The sequence below is a fragment of the Sus scrofa genome, chromosome 8 (assembly GCF_000003025.6).
Source record: "Sus scrofa isolate TJ Tabasco breed Duroc chromosome 8, Sscrofa11.1, whole genome shotgun sequence".
Taxonomy (NCBI): Eukaryota; Metazoa; Chordata; class Mammalia; order Artiodactyla; family Suidae; genus Sus; species Sus scrofa.
Window position 1 is genome coordinate 123,482,809 of NC_010450.4, and position 24,344 is coordinate 123,507,152.

General features: G+C 33.7%; 1 long non-coding RNA gene across 1 annotated transcript in view; it reads left to right on the plus strand.

Annotated features, from left to right (window-relative positions):
* Positions 1–24,344, plus strand: part of LOC110262188 — a 493,294-nt gene that overhangs the window by 277,414 nt on the left and 191,536 nt on the right. The window contains exon 4 of the long non-coding RNA XR_002346864.1: positions 18,534–18,622. This is a non-coding gene — a long non-coding RNA (uncharacterized LOC110262188). The remainder of the gene's footprint in view (positions 1–18,533; positions 18,623–24,344) is intronic.

Below are 24,344 nucleotides of genomic sequence, written 5' to 3' on the forward strand. Positions count from 1 at the left end.
TTTTTTTTTTTTTTTTTTCTTTTAATGATTGGTGAAGGCAAGGCAATAGAGATGGTCTTTCAAAGAACTGGCTTTCAAGCTGAATTTTGAATAATGAATAAATATTTATCAGAACTACAAAGGAACGAATGGCATTCTAGATAGAATGAGTGTCATACACAGAGGCAAAGGAGGCAAGAAGCAACAGTTTCCTGCGTGTAAAAATATTATGAGCTTGCTTTCAAAGTTGTAATTTATTTCTTCATGAAAAAGAAAGAAAACATCAAAAAGGTAGGGGAAGAGGCTGCCTTATTTTACTAGAGAAGCTTATCTAAATTGACATTAATCCATTAATCTGCCTTTTTGGGTTAAACTTGTTTAGCCATCATTAGATCTACTCAGCTGACCAGGAAGTTTCAGAAAATGGGTCTGGATTTGAGTTCTTGTTTTGGTAGCATATTTAATCAACATGTTTAACCTCTTTGGACCCATTTCCACATGGTAATTTTTATAATTGTGGATAGTCTTACATACTTCCTATGGTGGTGGTAGTGTCTGTTGACTATTACCAATATACAGTTGTATACACCTATTTCATCCTCTCTATGAATATTTATAAACTAATATATGCAAAGCATGGTTCACATATACTATAAATAAATATTTATAAATATTTGAAGATACAAAAATAATAGGCAATTCTTAATTTTATAGTAGTCATATGTGGGCAAGCCATAGGTGCAAGAAACTATAAGACAGAAAGGCTAGTGTATAATTGGCATCATCAATCTATTATTGGAATTCAGAATCCAAATTCTTCCCTTCATCCAAGGCCAATATCTCTGTTAAATTTTTCGTAATATTTAACTCTTGCTGGTAAGAATGAAAGAATCACCAAGAGTTAAATATTATGAAGAATTTTGCAGAGATATTGGCCTTGGATGAAGGGAAGAATTTGGGGTTATTTAGGGAAGGGCCTTTTTACAAAGAAAAGCCAATACAGGTACCTAGTCATAAACAGAAACACATGAATCACAGCTGCACACTAAGGAGACAAATTAGAGGAAGCTGGATAAATGATAAGAAAGGCATTCTTCAGAAGCAGACTTCAGTGTTGCTCAGAGACTAAAAACTTACAAGGCAGCTGTCCCCATGGTTTGTCTGAATGTGAGTCCCTGGTATTCCTGCCAGGGTGATGATGACTCACTACCTAACTTTGACATATTAGGCCTTTTCTTTGGCTTTTCTCACAAAGATGATGCAGATCAACCAATTCAAATGTAAAAAAACTAAGAATCTATGTTTATTGGTGATAGAAACCAGACCCTAAAAGTTATAGTATGAAAGGGAGATTTAGGATTTGGGATGAAGTTGCAAAAAGGTTCAAGAGACTATTAGCCAGGAGAGAGAGAAAGCCGTGGCTGTAGAAGAGGCCATATGGCTCTCAGATGCATAAAAGATGACCTAAGTTCCTTATATTCCAGATCCTTATATCCATTCAGCCAAGGATTATCTATCCACCGTTAGAAAATTTATAGAATCATTAATATTTTTTGACGTATTCACCTTCTCTAGTTTTATTTGAGATAATGTGGGTGGATTATGGCTGCAAACAAACAAAAGCCTTGAGTAGAACAAAACAGGCTTCATTTATGAGAACCTTCTACCTTTTAAAAAGATTTTTCTTATTTTATTGTTGTAAATGTTATGTAAGTATTATAAAATGCCAAGGAATTCAAAAATGTACAAAGTTAATAATCTTATATGTATATTCAGAAGGTAATAAGGGTTTTTAAAGATATTCAAAAGATAGCCAACACCCGTTTTTTTCCCCTCAGCATTCCTCATACTCATATACTTGCCTTTGTCATTTAATATCACATAATGAATATATCCCTTTAGGTCAGCAATTATACATTTAACCCAATATATTTAAAAATCAGCATGATATTCCAAATAACAATTATGACACAATTTGTTCAACATTTCCTCCATTGAAATTAATCAAAAGAAAACTAATAAATGAGAAGAAATTTTAAAAATAAACAGAAAAAATAGCTTTTAAACATTCAATAAAAATAGTCTCTTAGCAGCTCTGATTAAGATCAAAAACAGAGGGAAAGTACAATTGGAAATGAGACAAAAGAGAAAATTAAAGTTGAAAATTATTATAAAAATACTGTTACAATTTTTTTCAAAATCGCAAGGAATTTACTGACAGTATGGAAAAGGATTACATCAAAATTGGTGCATGTAGAAGTAGAATACTTAAAAAACCGTAGAAGGAACAGGAAACAAATGTAAAGACCTATCATTTGAAAAACTGTTAGAACTAATGAATCTAGTATAGTTGCAGGATACAAAATTAATATACAGAAACCTGTTACATTTCTTTTTTTATCATTTATTTATATATATATTTTTTTCTACTGTACAGCATGGTGACCCAGCTACACATACATGTACACATTCTATTTTCACACATTATCATGCTCCATCATAAGTGACAAGACAGAGTTCCCAGTGCTGCATAACAGGATCCCATGGCTAATCCATCCCAAAGGCAACATTCTGCATCTCTTTACCCCAAGCTCCCAGTCCCTCTCACTCCTTCCCCTTCCCGCTTGGCAACCACAAGTCTATTCTCCAAGTCCATGATTTTCTTTTCTGTGGAAAGGTTCATTTGTGCCATATATTAGATTGCAGATATAAGTTATATCATATGGTATTTGTCTTTCTCTTTCTGACTTACTTCACTCAGGATGAGGGTGTCTGGTTCCATCCATGTTGCTGCAAATGGCATTACTTTGTGCTTTTTTATGGCGAAGTAGTATTCCATTGTGTACATATACCACATCTTCCTAATCCAATCATGTATCAGTGGACATTTGGGTTGATTCCATGTCTTGGCTATTGTGAACAGTGCTGCAATGAACATAAGGGTGCATGTCTTTTTTAAGTAGAGTTTTGTCCGGATATATGCCCAAGAGTGGGATTGCTGGGTCATATGGTAGCTCTATGTATAGATTTCTAAGGTACCTCCATACTGTTCTCCATAGTGGTTGTACCAGCTTAAATTCCCACCAACAGAGCAGGAGTGTTCCCTTTTCTCCACATCCCCTCTAGCATTTGCTATTTGTGGACTTATTAATCATGGCCATTCTGACTGGTGTGAGATGGTATCCCATGGTAGTTTTGATTTGCATTTCTCTAATAATCAGGAATGTTGACCATTGCTTGAAGTACTTGTTGGCCATCTGTATATCTTCCTTGGATAAATGTCTATTCGGGTCTTTTGCCCATTTTTCAGTTGGGTTGTTGGCTTTTTTGCTGTTGAGTTGTGTAAGTTGCTTATATATTCTAGTGATTAAGCCTTTGTCAGTTGCATCATTTGAAACTATTTTCTCCCATTCCCTAAGTTGTCTTTTTCTTTTCTTTTGGTTTCCTTTGCTGTGCAAAAGCTCGTCAGTTTGATGAGGTCCCATGGGTTTATTTTTGCTCTTATTTCTGTTGCTTTGGGAGACTGACCTGAGAAAGCATTTGTAAGGTGGATGTGAGAGAATGTTTTGCCTATATTCCCTTGCAGGAGTTTGATGGTGTCTTGTCTTAAATTTAAGTCTTTAAGCCATTTTGATTTTATTCCCGTGCAAGGTGTGAAGATGTGTTCTAGTTTAATTGATGTGCATGGAGCTGTCCAGGCTTCCCAGCAATACTTGCTGAAAAGATTCTTTTTCTCATTTTATGTTCTTGCCTCTTTTGTCAAAGACTAATTGCCCATAGGTGTCTGGATTTATTTCTGAGTTCTCTATTCTATTCCATTGGTCTGTCTGTCTGTTTTGGTAGCAGTACCACACTGTCTTGATGACTGTGGCTTTGTAATATTGCCTGAAGTCTGGGAGAGTGATGCCTCCTGCCTGGTTTTTGTTCTTCAGAATTGCTTTGGCAATTTTGGGTCTTTTGTTGTTCCATGTAAATTTTTGGATTGTTTGTTCTAGTTCTGTGAAAAATGTCCTGGGTAATTTGATAGGGATTCCATCAAATCTGTAGATTGCCATGGGCAGTATGGCCATTTTTACAGTATTAATTTTTCCAACCCAGGAGCATGGGATATCTTTCCATTTCTTTACATCTTCTTTTATTTCCCTGATTAAAATTTTATAGTTCTTAGCATATAAGTCCTATACCTCCTTGGTCAGGTGTATTCCCAGATATTTGATTTTTGGGGGTGCAATTTTAAAAGGTATTGTATTTTTGTATTTCTTTTCTAATATTTCATTGTTAGTAAACAGAAATGCATCTGATTTCTGAATGTTAATCTTATATCCTGCTACTTTGCTGAATTTGTTGATCAGTTCAGGTAGTTTGGGGTTGAGTCCTTAGGGTTTTATATATATAGTATCATGTCATCTGCATACAGTGACAGTTTTACCTCTTCTTTTCCTATTTGAATGCGTTTTATTTCTTTCATTTGTCAGATTGCTGTGGCTAGGACTTCTAGTACTATGTTGAATAACTGTGGTGAGAGTGGGCATCCTTGTCTTGTTCCAGATTTCAGTGGGAAGGCTTTCATCTTTTCTCCATTGAGTATTATATTTTCTGTGGTTTTGTCATAAATGGCTTTGATTATGTTAGGGAATGTTCCTTCTATACCCACTTTGGTAAGAGTTTTTATCCTGAAGTGATGTTGGACTTTGTCAAATGCATTTTCTGCATCTATTGAGATGATCATGTGTTTTTTGACTTTTCTCTTGTTAATGTGGTGTATGATATTGATTGATTTACATATGTTGAAACCTGTTACATTTCTATACACTAACAACAAACTATCAGAGAAATCATGAAAGCAATCCCATTAACAATGGCATCCAAAAGAATGAAATATCTAGAAATAAATCCAACTAAGGAGGTAAAAGACCTATACTTGGAAAACTATAAGACATTAATAAAAGAAATTGAAGATGATACAAAAAAATGGAAAGATACATCATGCTCATGGATTAGAATAATTAATATTGTTAAAATTATGACACTGCCCAAGGCACCTATAGATTCAGTATAGTCCCTATCAAAATAGCAATGGTATTTTAAACAGAAGGAGAATAAATGATGGTAAAATTTCTATGGAAACACAGAATATCCCAAATAGCCAAAAAATTCCTGAGAAATAACAAAGCTAGAGGTATCATAATCTCCAATTTCTAACAACATTACAAAGCTATAGTAAACAAAACAGTATGGTACTGGCACAAAAACATCTACATAGGTCAATGAAACAGAATAGAGAGCCCAGAAGTGAACCTGCACTTACATGGTCTATGACAAATTAAAGAAGAATTTGCTGTGGGGAAAAGACAACATCTTCAATAAATGGTGTTGGGAAAACTGGACCACTTTCTCACACTATACAAAAATAAACTCAAAATGTATTAAATACATAAATATAAGACCTGAAACCACAAAACTCCTAGAAGAAAATAAAGGCAGTACATCCATTGACAGCAATCTAGCAATACTTTGTGTATGTGTCTCATCAGGCAATGGAAATAAAAGCAATAATAAACAAACAGGACTACATAAAACTAAAAAGCTTTTGCACATTTAAGGAAATTATCAACAAAACCAAAAAATGGCTTAAGAATAAGAGCAGATATTTGCGAATGATATATCCAATAAGAGGTTCACATCTAAACTATATAAAACATTCATGCAATTCAACATAAAAAAATTCAACTAAAAATGGGCAAAGGACCTGGATAGACATTTTTCCAAGGAAGACATGCAGATGGTCAACAGGCACATGAAAATATGTCAGCATCACTAATCAGGGAATACAAATCAAAATCCCATGAGATATCACCTTACACCTATCAGAATGGCTGTTACCAAAAAGGCAACAAAGAAGTATTGGCAAGGATGTGGAGAAAAGGCAACGCTTTCTGCATTATTGGTGGAAATGTAAATTGTTGCATCCACTGTGGAAAAGAGTATAGTAATTCCTCAAAAAATTGAAAATATACTCTACTTATAGGTATTTTTCCAAAGAAAACAAAAACACTAATCACTAATTCGAAAAGTTTACTTATAGGTATTTTTCCAAAGAAAACAAAAACACTAATCACTAATTCGAAAAAATATAGACAGATCTATATTCATTGCAATACTATTTAGAGTATGGAATCAACCTAAGTGCCCAATGATAGATGAATATATAAAAAATATATGGCATATATACATAAATATATTATAATGTAATACATTATATATATATTATATGTATAATATATATATATTATATATAATATATATATATATATATATAAAATTCAGAAATGTTTTCATTTGCAACAAAATGTGTGGACCTGGAAGGTATTATTCTAAGTGGAGTAAGTCAAAAAAATGAATACTCTATGATTTCACATATATGTGGCATCTAAAAAACAAACATAACAAAACAGAATCAGATTATAGATACAGAAAATAAACAGGTAAGTGCCAGAGCTGAGGGAGGGTAGGGGAGGAAAGAAATAGGGGAGAGAAATTAAGAGGTACATACTTCCAGTTGCAAAATTAATGAGTCAAGGATGTGAAATGTACAATGCGGGAAAAGTAGTCAATAATAATGTAATATGTCCATCTCTGTATGGTGGCATATCATAACTAATCATAGTGAACATTTTGAAATATAGAGAAATATTGAATTGCTGTCTTTCATAACAGGAACTAACACAGTGTTGTAGGTCAAACATACTTCAAAAACAAACTCAGAGAAAAAGAGATCAGATTTGTGGTTACCAGAGAAAGTTCTGAGAATAGGAGGAATTAGATAAAGGCAGTCAAAAGGTAAAATTTCCAGTTAAAAAATAAATAAGTACTAGCTATGTAATATACAGATGATCAATGCATTTTATATTGTATACTTTATACTCTGTGTGTTGTATATGAAAGTATCTGAGAGAGAAAATCCTAAGAGTACTCATCATAGGGAAGAATATTTTCTTATTTTTTTTTCTTTTTTATCTATATGAGATGATGGATGTTCACTAAACTCATTGTGTGATCATTTCATGATTTATGAAAATCAAATCATTATGCTGTACACCTTAAACTTATACAGGGCTTTATGTCAATTATACCTCAAAAAAAAAAAAAAAAGAAAAGGAAGAAAAAATGACCTACCCTTTGAAATCACAAGAATATTAGATGGCTTTAGAGTTCAGCTCTAACTAATCTTAAGGTGATAATTTCCATATCACTTAAACTAGTCCATAATAATACAAATGTGACAACTTACCATACATTCTTTGATGCTAACGTAACCTAAACACAATCACCTAATTGAACAGGAAAGAATACTGACAATATATAGTGAATATGAAAATAAACTTAGTATAAACAGTTTAACATAAGTTTAACATAAATTTCAAAGGTAGCCCTATTTGCCAGAGCTACAAAGTAAATACATGGCATTCATTTCTTTTGCACAAACGAATCATTTATGTACTTCTGCATGAAAAAGTAAGACTACTTCTCTTATTGTTTTTCACCAGTTGAAGAAAACAGTTAATTTCTGATGCAATTACAAACTCTGGGACTTAGGATTTAATGTCAAATTTTATGTGAAAAATATGCCTAAATTTTCTTGTACAAGAGAAGTGACTGCTAAACTTGATAAAGAATGAGACTCAGACAAAAATCAGCAAATGTAAAAAACTAAGGTGACACAATTTAAAACTGCTGAAGGACCAGGACAGAAGTAGATTCGTTTATCGAATGTTCAGTTTCTCACCCTGCCTGTAAGAGAGGGACAGCTTTGACACTAGAGCCACTCCACATGTTATTCATTTGTGGTAATTGCTTTATGGATGATTATGCATAAGATAACTGTTTAGTAGATTATATATGGCTTTTTCCTTATCAATTATTTTTAAATTGGAAACTTAAAGAGCTCTGTAATCTTACTCTGAAATTTTCTCATAATTTCCTGTAGACCTTAAATATTTCCAAAGCATAGGTTTGATGAAGGTAATATCTATTGCTTTCTCTCTCATTTCATTTGAAATATTACATCAGACATTGGTTTGGTTTGGTTTGGTTTTGTTGTTTTTGTTTTTTTGGGCATACCCATGGCATGTGGAAGTTCCAGGCCAGGAATCAAACCCAAGCCAAAGCAGCGACCCAAGCTGCTGTGTGGATCCCTAACTGCTAGGCCACCAGGGAACTCCCAGAGTTCTTTTTTTTTTTATATTAACATTTTATGTTGGCATTTTTTATACATTTTATTTCATTTTATGTATTTAGTTGATATTATTGCTGAAAATGGCAGGATTTTTTTTAATATTTATAAAAATTGGGAGAAATTATTTCATTTTTCACCATTGTTTGTCTTTTATTAGGTTTTATATATGAAAATATATTTAAATTATAAAATTAATATTTATTGTATTCCATATCCTATACCATTTGAATAACACACATTGCTTAAAAGTTGTGAAGTCAAGGTAAGAATATCTTTAATACTGTTTGAATGACTAAAATAATATCAGCTTTTACCTTATGATAAAATGCATAGGTCCATCAGTAAATATAATTTAAATGAAATTCACAATCTTGATTCTTCTAGAGATATTGAATATTAAGACTCTAGAGCTAGTGAAAGCTCTGGAATCATATTGATTATTTCTAATGAGTCTCTTAAATTAGGGAGTCATTTGCTGGTTCAGAAGCTAGTATCGATCTCTAAGTGGGTAAAAATGTGTGGTTTTTTAGTTTATTTATAGGTTCTGAAATGAATGATGAAAACCAAAATGGTAACAGAATTTTCTACCAAATGACTTAATGAATTTAATCAAACATTTCTAATTTATGAATATTTTTTGTTATGACTAAGTAGCTACATCATCCAGTATTTGTTACCTAGATTCATTAAGAACTACTTCACAAAGGACACTTATAAAAATCTTACCATTTCCTAAATTTCTCTTACATTTATAATAAATAAAATGTTAATATGCTGACATTTTTTTTGGCCATGTCCACAGCATGTGAACATTTTCTGGGCCAGGGATGGAACCCCCGCCACAGCGGCGACCTAGGCCACTACAGTGACAATGCTAGATCCTTAACCAGCTGCACCACACGAGAATTCCTATTTAAATAAAAGATAATGGAGTTGACTCAAAAGTGTGCACAGCTTTTCCATTTGTAGGTTCCTACCTGGTAATGATAATAACTCCAACACTGACAATAAAAATAGTATATAAGGATTCTCTCAGTTGTTGAATTCCTGCCCAGTGCAAGTCACTGTTCAAAGCAATTGCATAGTGGTGATCCAGACAAACATAGTGGGGAGAAATAGAAATTAAAAATAGAAACTAAAAATACCTGGATCAGATACTTTCAGCTAGTCATTGGTGCCATCCAAATTCCATTCGGATGGATATAATAAACAGTCTTAAAATCATTTTAACTTATGTTAATCTCATTAATATTGACATTAATGCTGAGTGAGCAATGTTATTATAAATGTGTACCTGAGAGAGAAGGAAGAGAAGAGAGGAGAGAGAACAGAGAGGCGTAACATTTAAACTTAAATCTGAAATGGAAAATCAACTGGACCATATAAAAAATAAACCTGCTTTCTAAAAGCCATTATGCTCATGTTCCAAATAAGCGGAGTAGAAACATTTATAATAGAAAAAAAAGTTTTAAAATCTTCTATATAGTTTCAGGAACTTTTTCTTCTCTGTTTCACACTTCATATTCTACATATGGAAACATTTTTTTTTTAGCTTTCGTCTAAATATTTTGTCAAACTCTACTAAAACATATATTGATATCTTTATTTTAACACATTTTTTGGATTTTTATCTCAAGAGCTTGACTTTCTATCAGAAAGCACTGTGTTTTGTAATTTTCCTATTCTCAAGATTTGAGTTTAAGGACCCATGAACAATCTATTGTTGAGTTTAATGGCACCTGTATATTTTGAAGCTATTAAGCATCTGGGAAGTAAACAGTATTTTATTTATGATGAAAAGGTCAGTTATTGTTCTATCAAATACCAGTAAATATCTATTTATTTTATGCACTTAAATTATTGAGATCACTGAAACGCATGTCTAAGCGATGTCTCCCCACATGGTCTCTCCTATTGGGACTGCTGCGAATAAGAGTAAGGTTGTCAGTGCTGCGAATAAGAGTAAGGTTGTCAGTACTGCGAATAAGAGTAAGGTTGTCAGTACTGCGAATAAGAGTAAGGTTGTCAGGAGTGTATGTGGTACATGGCAAACGTGTCATTCTGTAGGATACAATTTCCCAAAATTCCTAAATGTTGTTTTAAAAAATAAAACGCTATGGTATTACATAGCACTATTCACATACACACATGTATAATTTTTTCACACACACAAACTGTACGTATAGATTTGTATAACTGTACTAGTATATATATATAACTTGATATATACACCTATATATGCCTATATACATATCAATGTATGTATGTATATATATGTAGTTTCACTTTGACTGTCAAATAATCATTAATTTCCCGTATTATGATATTTTTTTACTCAGTATACACACTTTAAATATGTTATTCATAGATGCATAGATGCTGTAATAACTCAAAGTGTGATGGCCCACCCCCCAGCCCCAGGATCAGAGCCCAGGACTTCTGGTGTATAAAAAAACTTTGGTATGAGACAGTTCAGACTTGAAAACATATCTCTTATCACTTATAATATTATATATTCTTCATATGATATTTAATTTTTTGGCTTCCTTTTGTTCATCCGTAAAATTAGAACATGATCCAAAAAGGGTGCCATGACAAGAAGGGAAAGAATTGTTGTCTTTTCAACAACAGGTAAGAGGATAGCTAAATATCCAAATGCAAAATAATTAAATTGAATGCCCACCTCACATTATATGGAAAAATTAATTCAAAACATTAATATATTTAAGTGTAATAACATAACCATATGATTCTTAGAAGAAACATAGGGTAAATCTTCTTTGCTGAATTAGGCAATTATTTATTATATATGGCATCAAAAGCACAAGTAACAAAAACTGAAATAAATTGAACTTCATTAAAATAAAAAATTTTGTGCTGCAAAGGCTTTATCAATAAAATGAAACCCCCACCCACAAATAGGGAGGGAATTTTTGTGAATCACGTATCTGTTAAAGGAACTTGTATCCAAAATATATAAGGAACATTTACAACTCAACAATAAAAAGACAAATAACTCAATTTAACTAATGGCCAAAGAAGCTGATTAACCTTTCTCCAAAGAAGGTAAATAAATGCTCAACATGCACATGAAAAATATGTTCGCCTGTGAAATGTAACTCAGATGACAATGAGATGCTGATTCACACCTTCTAAGATGACTCTATTGAAAAAGAGAGACAATAATAAGTGCTGACAAGATTATGAAAAAATTGAAAGCAGTGTACCCTACCGATGGGGATGCAAATGGTGCTGACAATATGGAAAATACCAGCTCCTCTGCAATTCTATTCTTAGGTGTATAAAAAGAAAAATTTTAAATATGTTCACAAAAAACTTAAGCTCAAATATTGACATCAACATTATTAGTAATAACCAAAAAGAGGAAGCAGTCCCAATATTTGTTATTGGCGAATGCAGAGACAAATTGTGGTCTATCAGTGCAATGGAGTATTATTTGGCCATAAAGAGGAATAAAGTACTGATACACAATACGACATGGATGAACCTTGGAAATGTGCTAAATGAAAGAATCCAGGTATGAAAGAACACAGATTTTATTACTCCAATTATATGAAATGTTCAGAGTAGGCAAACCCATAGAGACAAAAAGTTGATGGTTGCTAGGGGCTAGTATGTGGCAGGAATGGGAATAACTGCTCATAGATATGGAGTTTCTTTGGGGGATGATGATAAATTCTAAAATTAGATGTGGTGGTTGCACAGTTGTGTCAGAATCCAAAAAAAAATGATCACTTGTACACTTTGAAAAATGAATTTTATCTTATATAATCTCCAGAATTATTAAAGAAACCAGAATGTAAAACTTAACCTGAGGGATGTTCTATACACATTAAACAATTTATATATATAAAATATCTATGATGTCTGGCAGCCAGAAAGTACTAGTATATGGCTTCTATTATTACACTATTACATTAATAACATTTGAGGACTCTAAAAGTCTAGACACTAACAAATGCATTTGCCTTTTAGAAAATGGTAAACTTATTAGCTGAAAGGAAAGGATAGTGTTGTTTTTATTTTTTTGTATAATTTTCTTTCCTTATGGCCTGAATAGAAGAAAGTTAAGCAGATGCTTATTGGCGTATTGCACCACATTATGTATGTGAAGTTTTGTTTTCCACCAGTCATTCTAATTTTAGAGATTCGTGAAAGCATAGTAATGAAAACTTCAAAAATAACTTCTTCAGATAATATTACATAAAATTACAGTTCGGATTCTATTTAAGATTTAATCTTTTGAGGAAAAAAATTTTTCTGTGCAACCAATAAAAATTACTAAAATGTGGCACGTGCTTGTCCATTATAAAGAAAATGTATGTAAATGACTTGAATAAGAGTTCATTAGCAACTAGGACTAAAGTCTGTATTTTTTTTTAAAGACTTTTGCGATAAGAGTTCTAGTCTCTTCCAGACTTCTAACTTTTTAAAAATTTCTATAAAGCCAAGGTGACATTACATTTAATGCTCATTCAAATCTCTGTTCCTGATTGTACTTTTCCCAAATGTGCTCATGCTAAGTACATGAATAGAAATCGTTCCACCTGGATTTTCTTTTCTTCTTTTGTGTATCAAAATCTCTTCTCATTGAAAAGAAAATTAACGTATTACAGTGGCAGATATTAGTTTGAATGACCTTTAACTCCATTTTTTTTTTCTGGGCATGAGGTAGGATTATATATATCTATGTAAAATTTTAAAGTGTCCTCACTCTTTGCTTTTCCTCATGAAATATCACTGCAAAGAACACGTGTGACTTCCAGGCACAAGCCATTAACAGGCAACACACGGTATGTTCTCTTCCGTCTAAAACCGTGATCAGATACATTCCTGAGAAAAGAAGGTTCATTTGCCTGGGCCCCTTGTGAGAAAAACCTGAGACAAACTTGTAGCCAGAATGAGCAATATACCTTATGTATCTTTGTGTTTTAAGCCGTTGAGGTCATAGCTCTTTATTTCCAGAAGATAGCCTATCATCTCCTGGTTCACACCAAGATTTGGGTGTTTTGAAAAGTCTAAGTAATATTCTGCTTAATGTTTAAACATTAGATCTAATAAAACATTCAAGGACAGTATATGCACTCCCACCCCTATCCTTGTAATATATTCACATAAATTATGCATTATTCCAACAGTTTAGAGGTATTTTTAAGTTAAATCTTTGCCTCGGAGAAGCATATTGATCAGCTTTGTGGTGTGAAATGATGGTTTAAGTACAATGTGTTTATGGTGGAATGTGTTATCCAATATGCAAACATATGTTCATTACATGTTATACAGATTTCCTCACACATTTGTTTCATGACACCTAAATGTAGTTTACCTAACTGGAAAAAAAAAGAAGGCTGTTTTAAAGTAAGTAAAATTCACTATTCATACATGCTATTTTACCTACTAGATGAAGCAAATGACATCAGTGGCTTTTCAGTTTAGACAAGGAGAGTCTCTTGATTATGTTTCCTTTACAGGTGTCATATCCATATGTTCTCTCTAGTTCTGTTGTCATCTGTTTAGTTCAACTTCAGTTATCCTCTGGGACACTGAAAAGGGTTGCCAACACATCCTTCCCATATCCTAATCCTCCCTTTGTATGTCTTCAGAGCAGCTTTTATTAAATGAACACGTCCGTCGAACTTCAGTGCTTCCTTTCTCTCATGGAATGAAATCAAATCTCTTTTTCACAGTGTAGACGATCTTGCTGATAAAACCACAGTGGGGAATACTCTCCCTGACCAGAGCCTTCTTCCTTCCCACACTCTATATTTAACCATACTGAGATGGTCGCAGCTTGCATAAGAGGCCAAGATGTGTCGACACTACTTCCTTTGTTAACAGTATCACTTTCAAGGAAAACAGGTCAATAAATACAGCTGCTTCACCCTGAACACTTAGCCATTAATTCCCCTTGAATATGACTGAGTGAACACGTCACTGTTCTGCATTGTGCACCTTGTCTCCAGTTGCTTTCCCTAAAACTGGACTTTCATTATTGCAGCCTTACCTAAATTTCAGCATAAAATCTCCACCGACTTCAGGATTTCAAGATCAATTTAAGCTCTTGAACTTATATTGTTCCTCATTCCTCCATAATGAGTCCCGCCTACTTTTCCAGGCCCCTCAACCCCTTCTCCACTGTATGTTCCTTCCAAGTATGTCAGTCTGAGCTGCTGATCTCCAACCAGATCTGACCCTTTGGGGGCTCATGTTACTTTCTTAGTTCCTTCCATCAAATGCATTTTTTGAGTTTTATCAATTTGTCTTCATTATTGATGTAATGATGTAAATCATTAAATGTGTGATATTAACAATTGTTTGGAAGTATATAAAATGAAATTATATTTCTTATTTTTTCCTTCTGCTCTTTTTTCATTCCCCAAGAGACTACCACTGTTTACAGTATCTGTTTTTAATCTTCTGATGATTATGACCAGCATAGCATTTTAAATAGACTATTAAACTGAATATTTACATCCACGCTAGGTTTAAGGCAACTTGAACTCATCATTGTTTTCCATTTTTCATCTGTGATATGTTTTCCTCCATTTTTTTTTCATTTATTTATACTCGGTTTGTTGAAATCAAAGGAACCTGTGTTCTTATTGTAATACATGAAATAGTACACAAATGGTATAAAAAGTTAATGATCTCTTCTAACCTCCATTCCCACCCCTGTGATGTAATCTGTCTTAGCAGATTGCTGTATTTCTTTGCCCATTTATCTCCAGTTGTACAATCCTATGAAACATATGTGCACATCCGTAGGAGTGGCAGACACTGTTAGTCACTCTTCCAATATTCGTTTTTCTTGGCTACCTTACAAATAGAACCCATTCTTTAGGGAGGGTGTTGCCAGTGTGCTTTGTTAAAATATCTGCTCTTGTAGCCTTCTTTTCAGATAGAGGCACCATGTGAAACATTTGTTGGCAGTGAAAAGAATGTAGATGTCAACTAGGTGAGCTTTTGGAAAAAAAAAAAAAAATTAAAGCGAGAGAAGCTCAGTTGTTCCCAATAAAATCTAGCCTTTTAGACTTTTTCTACTATCAGATAGTTCTGATAACTTCAAGTCCTTCAAAATGGCTTGGTAAAACTTTTCTCAGGTGAGTGGACCTTTCACATATTAAGAAAACATTTGGAAAACTGTTAATAGCTGCAAGATGAGGACATCTGCCATTCAGTTGGTCACTGTGGAGGCATCTGTTCTGATCGCCACTCTGGACTAATGGGTTAAGAATCCACTAATACTGCAGCTGTGGCCTAGGTCTCAGATGCAGCTTGAATTTGATCCCTGGTCTTTCACATGCCGAGGCCACAGCCGAAAAAGGAGGGAAAAAATGTGGCTTCCAGTATTTGTAGTTCACAGCAAATTTCAAATTGATATCATCTTGACACGAAGTCATCAATGTTTATTCTAAATTTAAGTAAAACTTTTTTCCTTTTCTTTCTTTTCTTTCCAACATAGTTGTCTTCCGTGTTTAATGTTTGACTTCTCAATTTTTGGCTTATATTCAGCTGTTACTTTTTCTTGTAAACAATACCATCATCTTTATTTTACATCTTTTTCAAATCTCCCTTTTTTTATTAGTTGCACTAGTATAAACATTCAGAATTCTGATAGGTCTGAGGACAGTCTTTATCTTATCTTGCCTTTTGCACTTGACAGATGGAATCAGAATGAGAGATAACTTCCTTGATGAACCCAGCCAACCAAAGAACCCATGGAGATCACTATCTTGATTATTCCAAATAGGGAATAACCAAACATTTATCAGGCCAAAATCAAGGTTTCGTTCAACGCTATACTAAATTGAGCAAATAACATGCTGCTTAGCTTCTAATCAAAAGTACCTTTATATAGGAAATGACACAACTCAAATTTTACTGAATTCTGGGATAAAGTAAAAAAGAAATTTTAAAAAAGTGCTTACTCAGAAAATGTTCAGTATAGTTTGGGCATTGTTATTATTTTAAGACCAGATTATGAGAAAAATCGACTAATGACATATATTTAGAAAATCATCTTACATATACTGATCAGATCTCTAGTTCTGGAAAGACAATATATAGTAAAGTAATAGAATCAGCTCAAGGCTCAGGAATGGGAGAGTATTCAACAGTTAGCTTTATAGATTCCAGAGCCGTTAATGTAGTCGCATTATTATCTAGTACAATAGGCAGAAGGCTGAGATGACCCTTACTGAACTATGCATGCTGTTCAAAAAGTATGTCCCCCGTCAAGTGTGATACAACTTGGGACACTTCTTGCCAATAGATTTGACAAAAATTGTGAGACATTCCTTCCTATGTGTGGGTTAGATGTGATTCCATCTGAGCAGACAGGTGTAAGAGCTTCTTCTGTTGGCATTGAAGAAGTCAGTGGCCATGTCGTGAACAGTCCGTGAGCAGACCACGTGCCAGGATCTAAGAGTAATGGGGCCTCGGGGGAGCTGAGAGCAACCTCTGGCTGATAGCCAGGAAGAAAGCACCCTCGGTCAATATAACAGCAAGGAACTGAATTCTGTCAATAACCATGTCAAACCACGGGTGTTTGGAAAAGGACCCTGAGTTCCAGAAAACAAAGCAGCCAGGCCAACAAGTAGATTGTCAGATTGTGAGACCTGGAGCAGAGGAACTGAACTCCTGACCTGAAAACTGAGAGATGATGATGACATGTTTTGTTTTTGGTTTTTTAGCTGCACCAGCACCAGATCCTTAACCCACTTGCCAAAGTCATATTGTTGTAAGCATTACATGTTTAAAAATGTTACACAGCATAGAAAATCATACATCTAGTAATGAAAAGAGTTTAATCTAGCCTCTAGGGGTAAAATTTCACTTCATAATTTAGAGACAAGAAGCATTTCTATCCAGGAAAAATCATACGATGAGGAGGCTCGGGGTTAGGCTATTAAAAAAACAAAACAAAACAAAACAAAATCAAGAACCAAAGCAACCACACAGAGAAGTATCAGGATAAATTAGCAAAAGAATTACATTTTTTACATTGTCTAGATGGTTGAATATTAAGGAATCTATTAAAGAGTTATATAATTGCCGTGGTAAAATAAATAGCATGCTTCTCTGTTAAAGGGCACATATTTACCACAGAAAACACTGGAAATAGAAAGCTAAAGAAGCCAAGTATGAATAGCTACTCCATCAGAATTATTTTATTAAACATAGACCATCTTTTACTTAGGAAGGCAAATATTGTTTTTTCCTATTTTGCTTTAAAACTATGAAATAAAACTACACATTTTTTAAAATCATTCTAGGATTTTTTTTGAGTATGTGAGGGATGGAGACGTGTGTCCTAATTTTGTTTACCATGTTAACAGAGATGTTTTTACTTCAGAATAATCACTGTGATAAAAATGCTGCAAATTGATATGTTCATAGCTTGCTTGTAAATATTATAATATTTTTGGACAATATTTGGTAACACATAAATATCAAGTGACATAAACAAATCAAGCCCTTTGAACTAAGAATTGATCCTAATGAAATAGCTAAAATTTGTAGAACTGTACTGTACATAAATACCATTTATTGCCCTATTGCAGCAAAAATGTTTCAATCAATCTCTAAATGTAAGGAGATTACTAACACTTTCAGGTGTTAAGATGATTTTACAGGAGTTCCTGTCGTGGCACTAGTGGTTAACAAATCCGACTAGGAACCATGAGGTTGCGGGTTCGATCCCTGGCCTTGCTCAGTGGGTTAACAATCCGGCGTTGCCGTGAGCTGTGGTGTAGGTCGCAGATGCGGCTCGGATCCAGCGTTGCTGTGGCTCTGGTGTAGGCCGGTGGCTACAGCTCTGATTAGACCCCTAGCCTGGGAACCTTCATATGCCATGGCAGCGGCCCAAGAAATGGCAAAAAGACAAAAAAAAAAAAAAAAAAAAAAAAAAAAAAAAAAAAAAAAAGATTTTACCAATAGTTTACACTTAGTGGGTTTCTGACATCTCTAAATCTATTTGCTTACCTTCTCAGGGGAAGCTCTAGGGGAGAAGTGAGTCCACAACCCCTCTGACTTTCTACCTGACAGCTGCCATTTCTGTGCCCTGTTTTGTCCTTGTCTGCAGAACTACCTCCTTCTAGCATAAAAAGAAAAATGTAATGACTGAACATTTACAAAGAATATAATTTTTTTTTGTGAATGTGTGTGTGTACGTTTGTGTAAGTTTAGATCTTCCATGTGAGATCAAATTTATTGCGCGTGACAATCTCCAAAAAAGCTATGAGCTATGGGAGAAGAGTTAACCCAAAGTTAAAAATTTTATTCTTTTCCCCATTAGGCCAGAGAAAAGGAATCACGCTTAAAACTGCAGATGGTAGCAGCTGAAAAGGCAGCAGATGAACAAATTCCTGGCATCAGAAAATGAAAGTAAGTGGTATAACTTGGCTATTAGCCTGGGGACCGCAAAGCATCTCTGGTGGTTCCCAGGAAGAGTGTCTAGGAGAAATTCATGTCTCTCTTCATTCCGAAGTGACCATCGCCACCCCACAGCTCAAACTAATTCCTTTTTGTTAGACTCTCTCTCAACCCCCTGCCCCAGCCCCAAGTTGTAATGTGAATGAGCAGTGGACTGAAAATGAAGGAATCCCTCTTCTCTGCATGAGGGGAAAAGGATAAAAATTTTTCTCCTATCATTTCATGTCTGTGTCTCCTGTTGGGCTGTTTAAGCAGTTGAGCACCCCAAGAAGATCCCCCAAAATGAATGATTAAGTCACATAGGCTTCCAGTTGTTGCTTGGTGACCAAGTTATGTCCCATCTTTCTTCCAATCACAGTTATAGCCTCCAACTTCAAAAGGCCTCTGAAGCACAATTTTAAAAGTACTGATGCAACTTATTATTTTTCTTTTTTTTCACCCTAATAGCATTTATTTTACACTTAAAAAAGTAAAATTAGGCTTACAGATAAGTTGCAAGATTAGAACAAAGAACTCAAATATACCCTTCACCCAGATTCCCCAAATATGATTGTTGACATATCATATTTACTTTTAAATTTTTTTATTTTTTTATTAAAGTATAGGTGATTTACAGTGTTGCTTCGATTTCTGCTATACAGCAAAGTGACCCACTATATATACATAGTATATATACTCTTGAAGTAAAATCAGTCATGGTTCCATATGAATGTCAATTTAGAAGCATAGCTTTTAAAATTTTTCTGTAATTATGAAAATCAAGATTTCAAGCTTTATGGTATTTTTGATGATTTTTAAAAATAAAAATGTAAGCATTATAAATTACTTATTGAGACTTTCAATTTATGCCAAACATTGGGAGAATGCCATTTGTGGTCACATCCAATATTTATATGTCAGATATAGATGTTTTCATATGGCTTAAATCAAATACCTGAGGCCTGTGTGCAAACTCAAAGCTGGACAGTGTTAATACAAGGATAGTTTTCACTTGGTTAAAAGGAAGTTTGTGTACCTACTTGTATTTGTCCCTGAGCAAAAATGTCAGCACAGAAGTAACCTACTGCATTGTATGTTAAGCATATCCCTCAAGTAAAAGTAATTATTGTATTATTTAATCTAAATACAAGTCACAAACACTTTGAACTCAAAGTATTTAAAGACCATTCCTTTTAGGTTTACCATCAAGGTATATATACTAAGCATACACAACAAATTGTTTCAGTAAATTTTATAGCTTAAATCATGTAGCTTCAGTAAATTAAATAGTCATTCTGGGTGCAAAAATTCTCTTTGTCATGTAACATGTAAAGACACAAGGCCTAAGTTAAATGAGAAGTTTAGTCTTTCAAAGGTAGAAATAAACATCTTTTTAGTGTTTTTGAAATTAATTAATTGGTTTATTAATTCAAGCATTCATTTAGTCTCACCTTTTATGAAAAGGTAACTGTCGCAAACTTCTCAGTATTTGAAGAGAAAAAGGCCTCTAGATATATCATATTTGACTCTCAATCTCTTTAGTAAAATTTTTTTAATCAACAGATGTGCGGGATGTTGAATGACCAGTGATGTATTCTTGATTAATTATTTAAAGGACACTTAATAATATTCAAGTATTCTTAAGAAAGAAAAAAAAAAGATCTGCTTTTTAGAATGTGATCTTGAAAGAGTAAAGACTGGACCTCCCCATCAAAAAGTCAGTTCTTAACATTATTTGCTTGTATTTTATTCTTTTGCTTGTTTGTTGTCTGTCTTCCCACTAGAGGGCAGAGCCTTCTTAGTTTTGTTAACGGGTTTAGCCTCATGGCAGTTAGTAGGTGCTCAAAAAAATCTGCCATATAGCACAGGGAACTATATCTAGTCACTTGTGGTGGAACATGATGGAGGATAATGTGAGAAAAAGAACATATGTTTGTATAGTCACTTTGCTGTACAGTAGAAAATTCACAGAACACTGTAAATCAACTATATTAGAAAAAATAAAAATCATTTAAAAAAATTTTTAACAAATTGATTCATTCTTTGGATTTATGCAATCCAGCTTTTTGAATCCTACATTAAATGATATACATTAACTTGGCCCATGTTTCCACTGAACTGCGCTGTTTATATCACACACAACGGAAAATTCCTCTGGCTTGTAAGTTTGTGCTTTGGATAGATAGCTATGGTTATCAGGCTACTGGGAAGTTGAAACATCAGACAAGCGTAAGGATCTCAACTGAGCCAGCAAAACAAAACCTTGGTGAAAGCATTTCAGCTGAAACTTCTGGGTTTACAATCAACCAGGTTTATCTACACTGTGATTTGAGAAGCAGGCTTCTGAAAGCATCAATTGTCCAATCACGCCCCTGTGTAGATGGTGGGCAGCTGGCTGATTTCACAGAAAGCCACAGCCAGAATGATGCTAAAAGCACAATGAGTCTGTTGATAGACTCTCTTCTGTTTCTAATATATTTAAAAAAAATAGTATTTTAAAATATGTTGGCATTTTACCTTTAAACTATTCTTTCCATTAAAATTTCCCCTAAAGGCATTGAAAGAACCCGGACAAATTCCATATGTTGTAGTGCACTATGCATATTCTCTTTATAACTGTAACTGTCAGAAAACAGCAGGGACTAGAGAGATAGTATTATTATAATCCAGGTAAGATATTTATTTTCCAAATGGCTAGCTAGTTAACTAACAGCATTTGTTTAAAAAAAATTGATAATTTCTCCATGAGTTCTTTTCTTCTACTGGGTTTAATAATTAAAACAATCTGACACAGGTATATATGTATTTACATACCATAATATTTGTAATATATATTTATGATTTAATTTATAATAAATAATATAATTAATATATGTATATACGTGTAATGCATGTATATGTATGTACAAGTATACGTATAATATTTATATATGTATAATACATGTACATATATGTACAATACATTATACATATATATAATATTTATCAAGTATAAAAAAATAATATCAGTAAAGATTTTGGCTACAATTACATTGAATTAAGAGATTGGTGAAAATGGGTAGCTTTCTAATATTGAAATTTGTCATCAAGAACAAATCTTAATCTTTACTTTCTTTTTGTGAAGAACCACCAGGACAAGAAAAACTAACTTTTGTTAAAAGTTCACATTGTGCCATTATCATTCAAATCATTATATGCTTTAACTCATTTAACCCCCACTGCAATGTATGAGAAATACTATTACTACCATTCTCATTTTACAGTTGAGAGTCTGAGTTCCAAGAAGGTTAAGTGGTTTGCCCAATACCATGCAAGGAGCAGGCAGATCAGAGCCCTCTGACCTCATAGAGGATGCGTTCAGTCTTACTCTGTCATCTTATCTGATATCTTGTTGATACTTCTTTGTTTTCTCTGTTTTTTCTGTCTTTTGCTGTGTGCTCTGTTTGGCACCTCGTAGAAGTTATACTGTCTTATTTGCTCAGAAATAATTTTTTTCTTTAAATCACAACTTAAACCTCCCGTTATTACTTTATTAACTTCAGGGGAAAAGAGCATCTACTAATTCCCTGATGTGGAAGGTGATAAAATTGATGAAGTAATAAAAACTTTCTTCAAACTCCCTTTCCTCATTCTTGATGTAACTAAAATATCCTGGGATTTCTATCACAATAATTAGAGACAGCTAATAGCATATATCATGTTTTATATTACATAAGTTGTCTTTTTAGAAAATGAACTATATTATTCATTTCTTTAGTACAGTAATCACAGTTACTTAAAGCCTATATTTTAATAAATGTGCTTATTTCTATTAATCTTTTCACACCACATGATATCAGGTAAGATGCTTCTTTTGGACATAGGTTTTAAAAACCCCACTCAAATTGCCTTAAAAAATTAGGAAATATTCCTGCTATTGTTAGAAGTTCACAGATGATATAGGACCCAAGAGCATTGCAATGAACTTAAGTTTCAGTGATGTTATGCAGAACCACTGTTACTTTAAACTCAGACCAAGACCAAGTAGCTGGAGAAATTTTACAAAACTCAGTCACATCCAAAGATTAAAGATGTGAGATGAAGAGAAGAAAAATGTCTAAGTGAAAAGAAGAAACTTCTCTTCTTGATCATCTCTTAGGCATAGAGAGCTTTTCACAGAAGTCAGTAGCATACTTTCCTTCTCCTGTTCTTGGAGTTACCATTCTTACTTTTGAAATGTTACTGAGAGGAAGACCAGATGAGTATGTTTGGCTTAAATTATTTTGTGGGTTTTTTTCTTTTTAAGACGTTAATTTTTTCCATTATAGTTGATTAACAGTGTTCTGTCAATTTCTACTGTATAGGAAAGTGACCCAGTCATTCATATATACATATATGTGTGTATATATATATACAAGTATATATATATTCTTTTTCTCACATTATCCTACATCATTTTCCATCACAAGTGGCTAGATAGAGTTTCCTGTGCTATACAACAGGATTTCATTGCTTATCCACTACAAATGTAATAGTTTGCATCTATTAAGCCCAGACTCCCAGTCCATCCCACTTCTTCCCCCTCCCCCTTGGCAACCACAAGTCTGTTCTCCAAATCCATGAGTTTATTTTCTGTGAAAAGGTTAATTGGTGCCATATATTAGATTCTAGATATAAGTGATAACTTATGGTATTTGTCTTTCTTTTCCTGACTTACCTCACTGAGTATGAGAGTCTCTAGTTACATCCATGTTGCTGCGAATGGCATTATTATTTTTTTCTTTTTTATGGCTGAGTAATTTTCCATTGTGTATGTATATATACATACATACTACATCTTCTTAATCTATTCATTTGTTGATGGACATCTGGGTTGTTTCCATGTCTTGGCTATTGTGAATTGTGCTTCCATAAACATACAGGTACATGTATCTTTTTCAAAGAAAGTTTTGTCCAGATATATGCCCAAGAGTGGGATTTCTGGGTCTTATGGTAGTTCTGTATTTAATTTTCTGAGGTACCTCCATACTGTTTTCCATAGTGGTTGTACCAGTTTACATCCCCCTCAACAGTGTACCTTTTTCTCTGCACAGTCTCCAGCATTTGTTATTTCTTGTCTTTTTAATGGTGGCTATTCTGACAGGTGTGAGGTGGTACCTCAAAGTAGTTTTTTGATTTACATTTCTCTAATAATCAGGGATGTTGAGCATTTGTTCATGTACCTCTTGGCCATCTGTATATCTTTCTTTGGAGAAATGTCTATTTAAGTCTTTTATCAATTTTTCATTTGGGTTGTGTGTTTTTCTGCTGTTGAGCTGTATGAGTTGTTTGTTTCATTCCTCAACAATGAAGAAATCAAAAAGGAAATTAAAAAATACCTTGATACAAATGATAATGAAAACACAACCATTCAGAATCTATGGGGTGCACAAAAGCAGTGCTTAGAGGGAAGTTCATAGCAATACAGGCCTTCCTCTGAAAAGAAGAAAAATCTCAAATCAACTTAACCTACCACCGAAAAGAATTAGAAAAAGAACAAACAAAACCCAGAGTCAGTAGAAGGAAGGAAATCATAAAGATCAGAGGGGAAATCAGTAAAATAAAGTTTCAAAAAACAATAGAAAAAAATCAATAAACCCAGTATCTTGTTCTTTGAAAGGGTAAACAAAATTGACAAAGCTTTGGCCAGACTCACCAAGAAGAGAAGGGAAGGAAC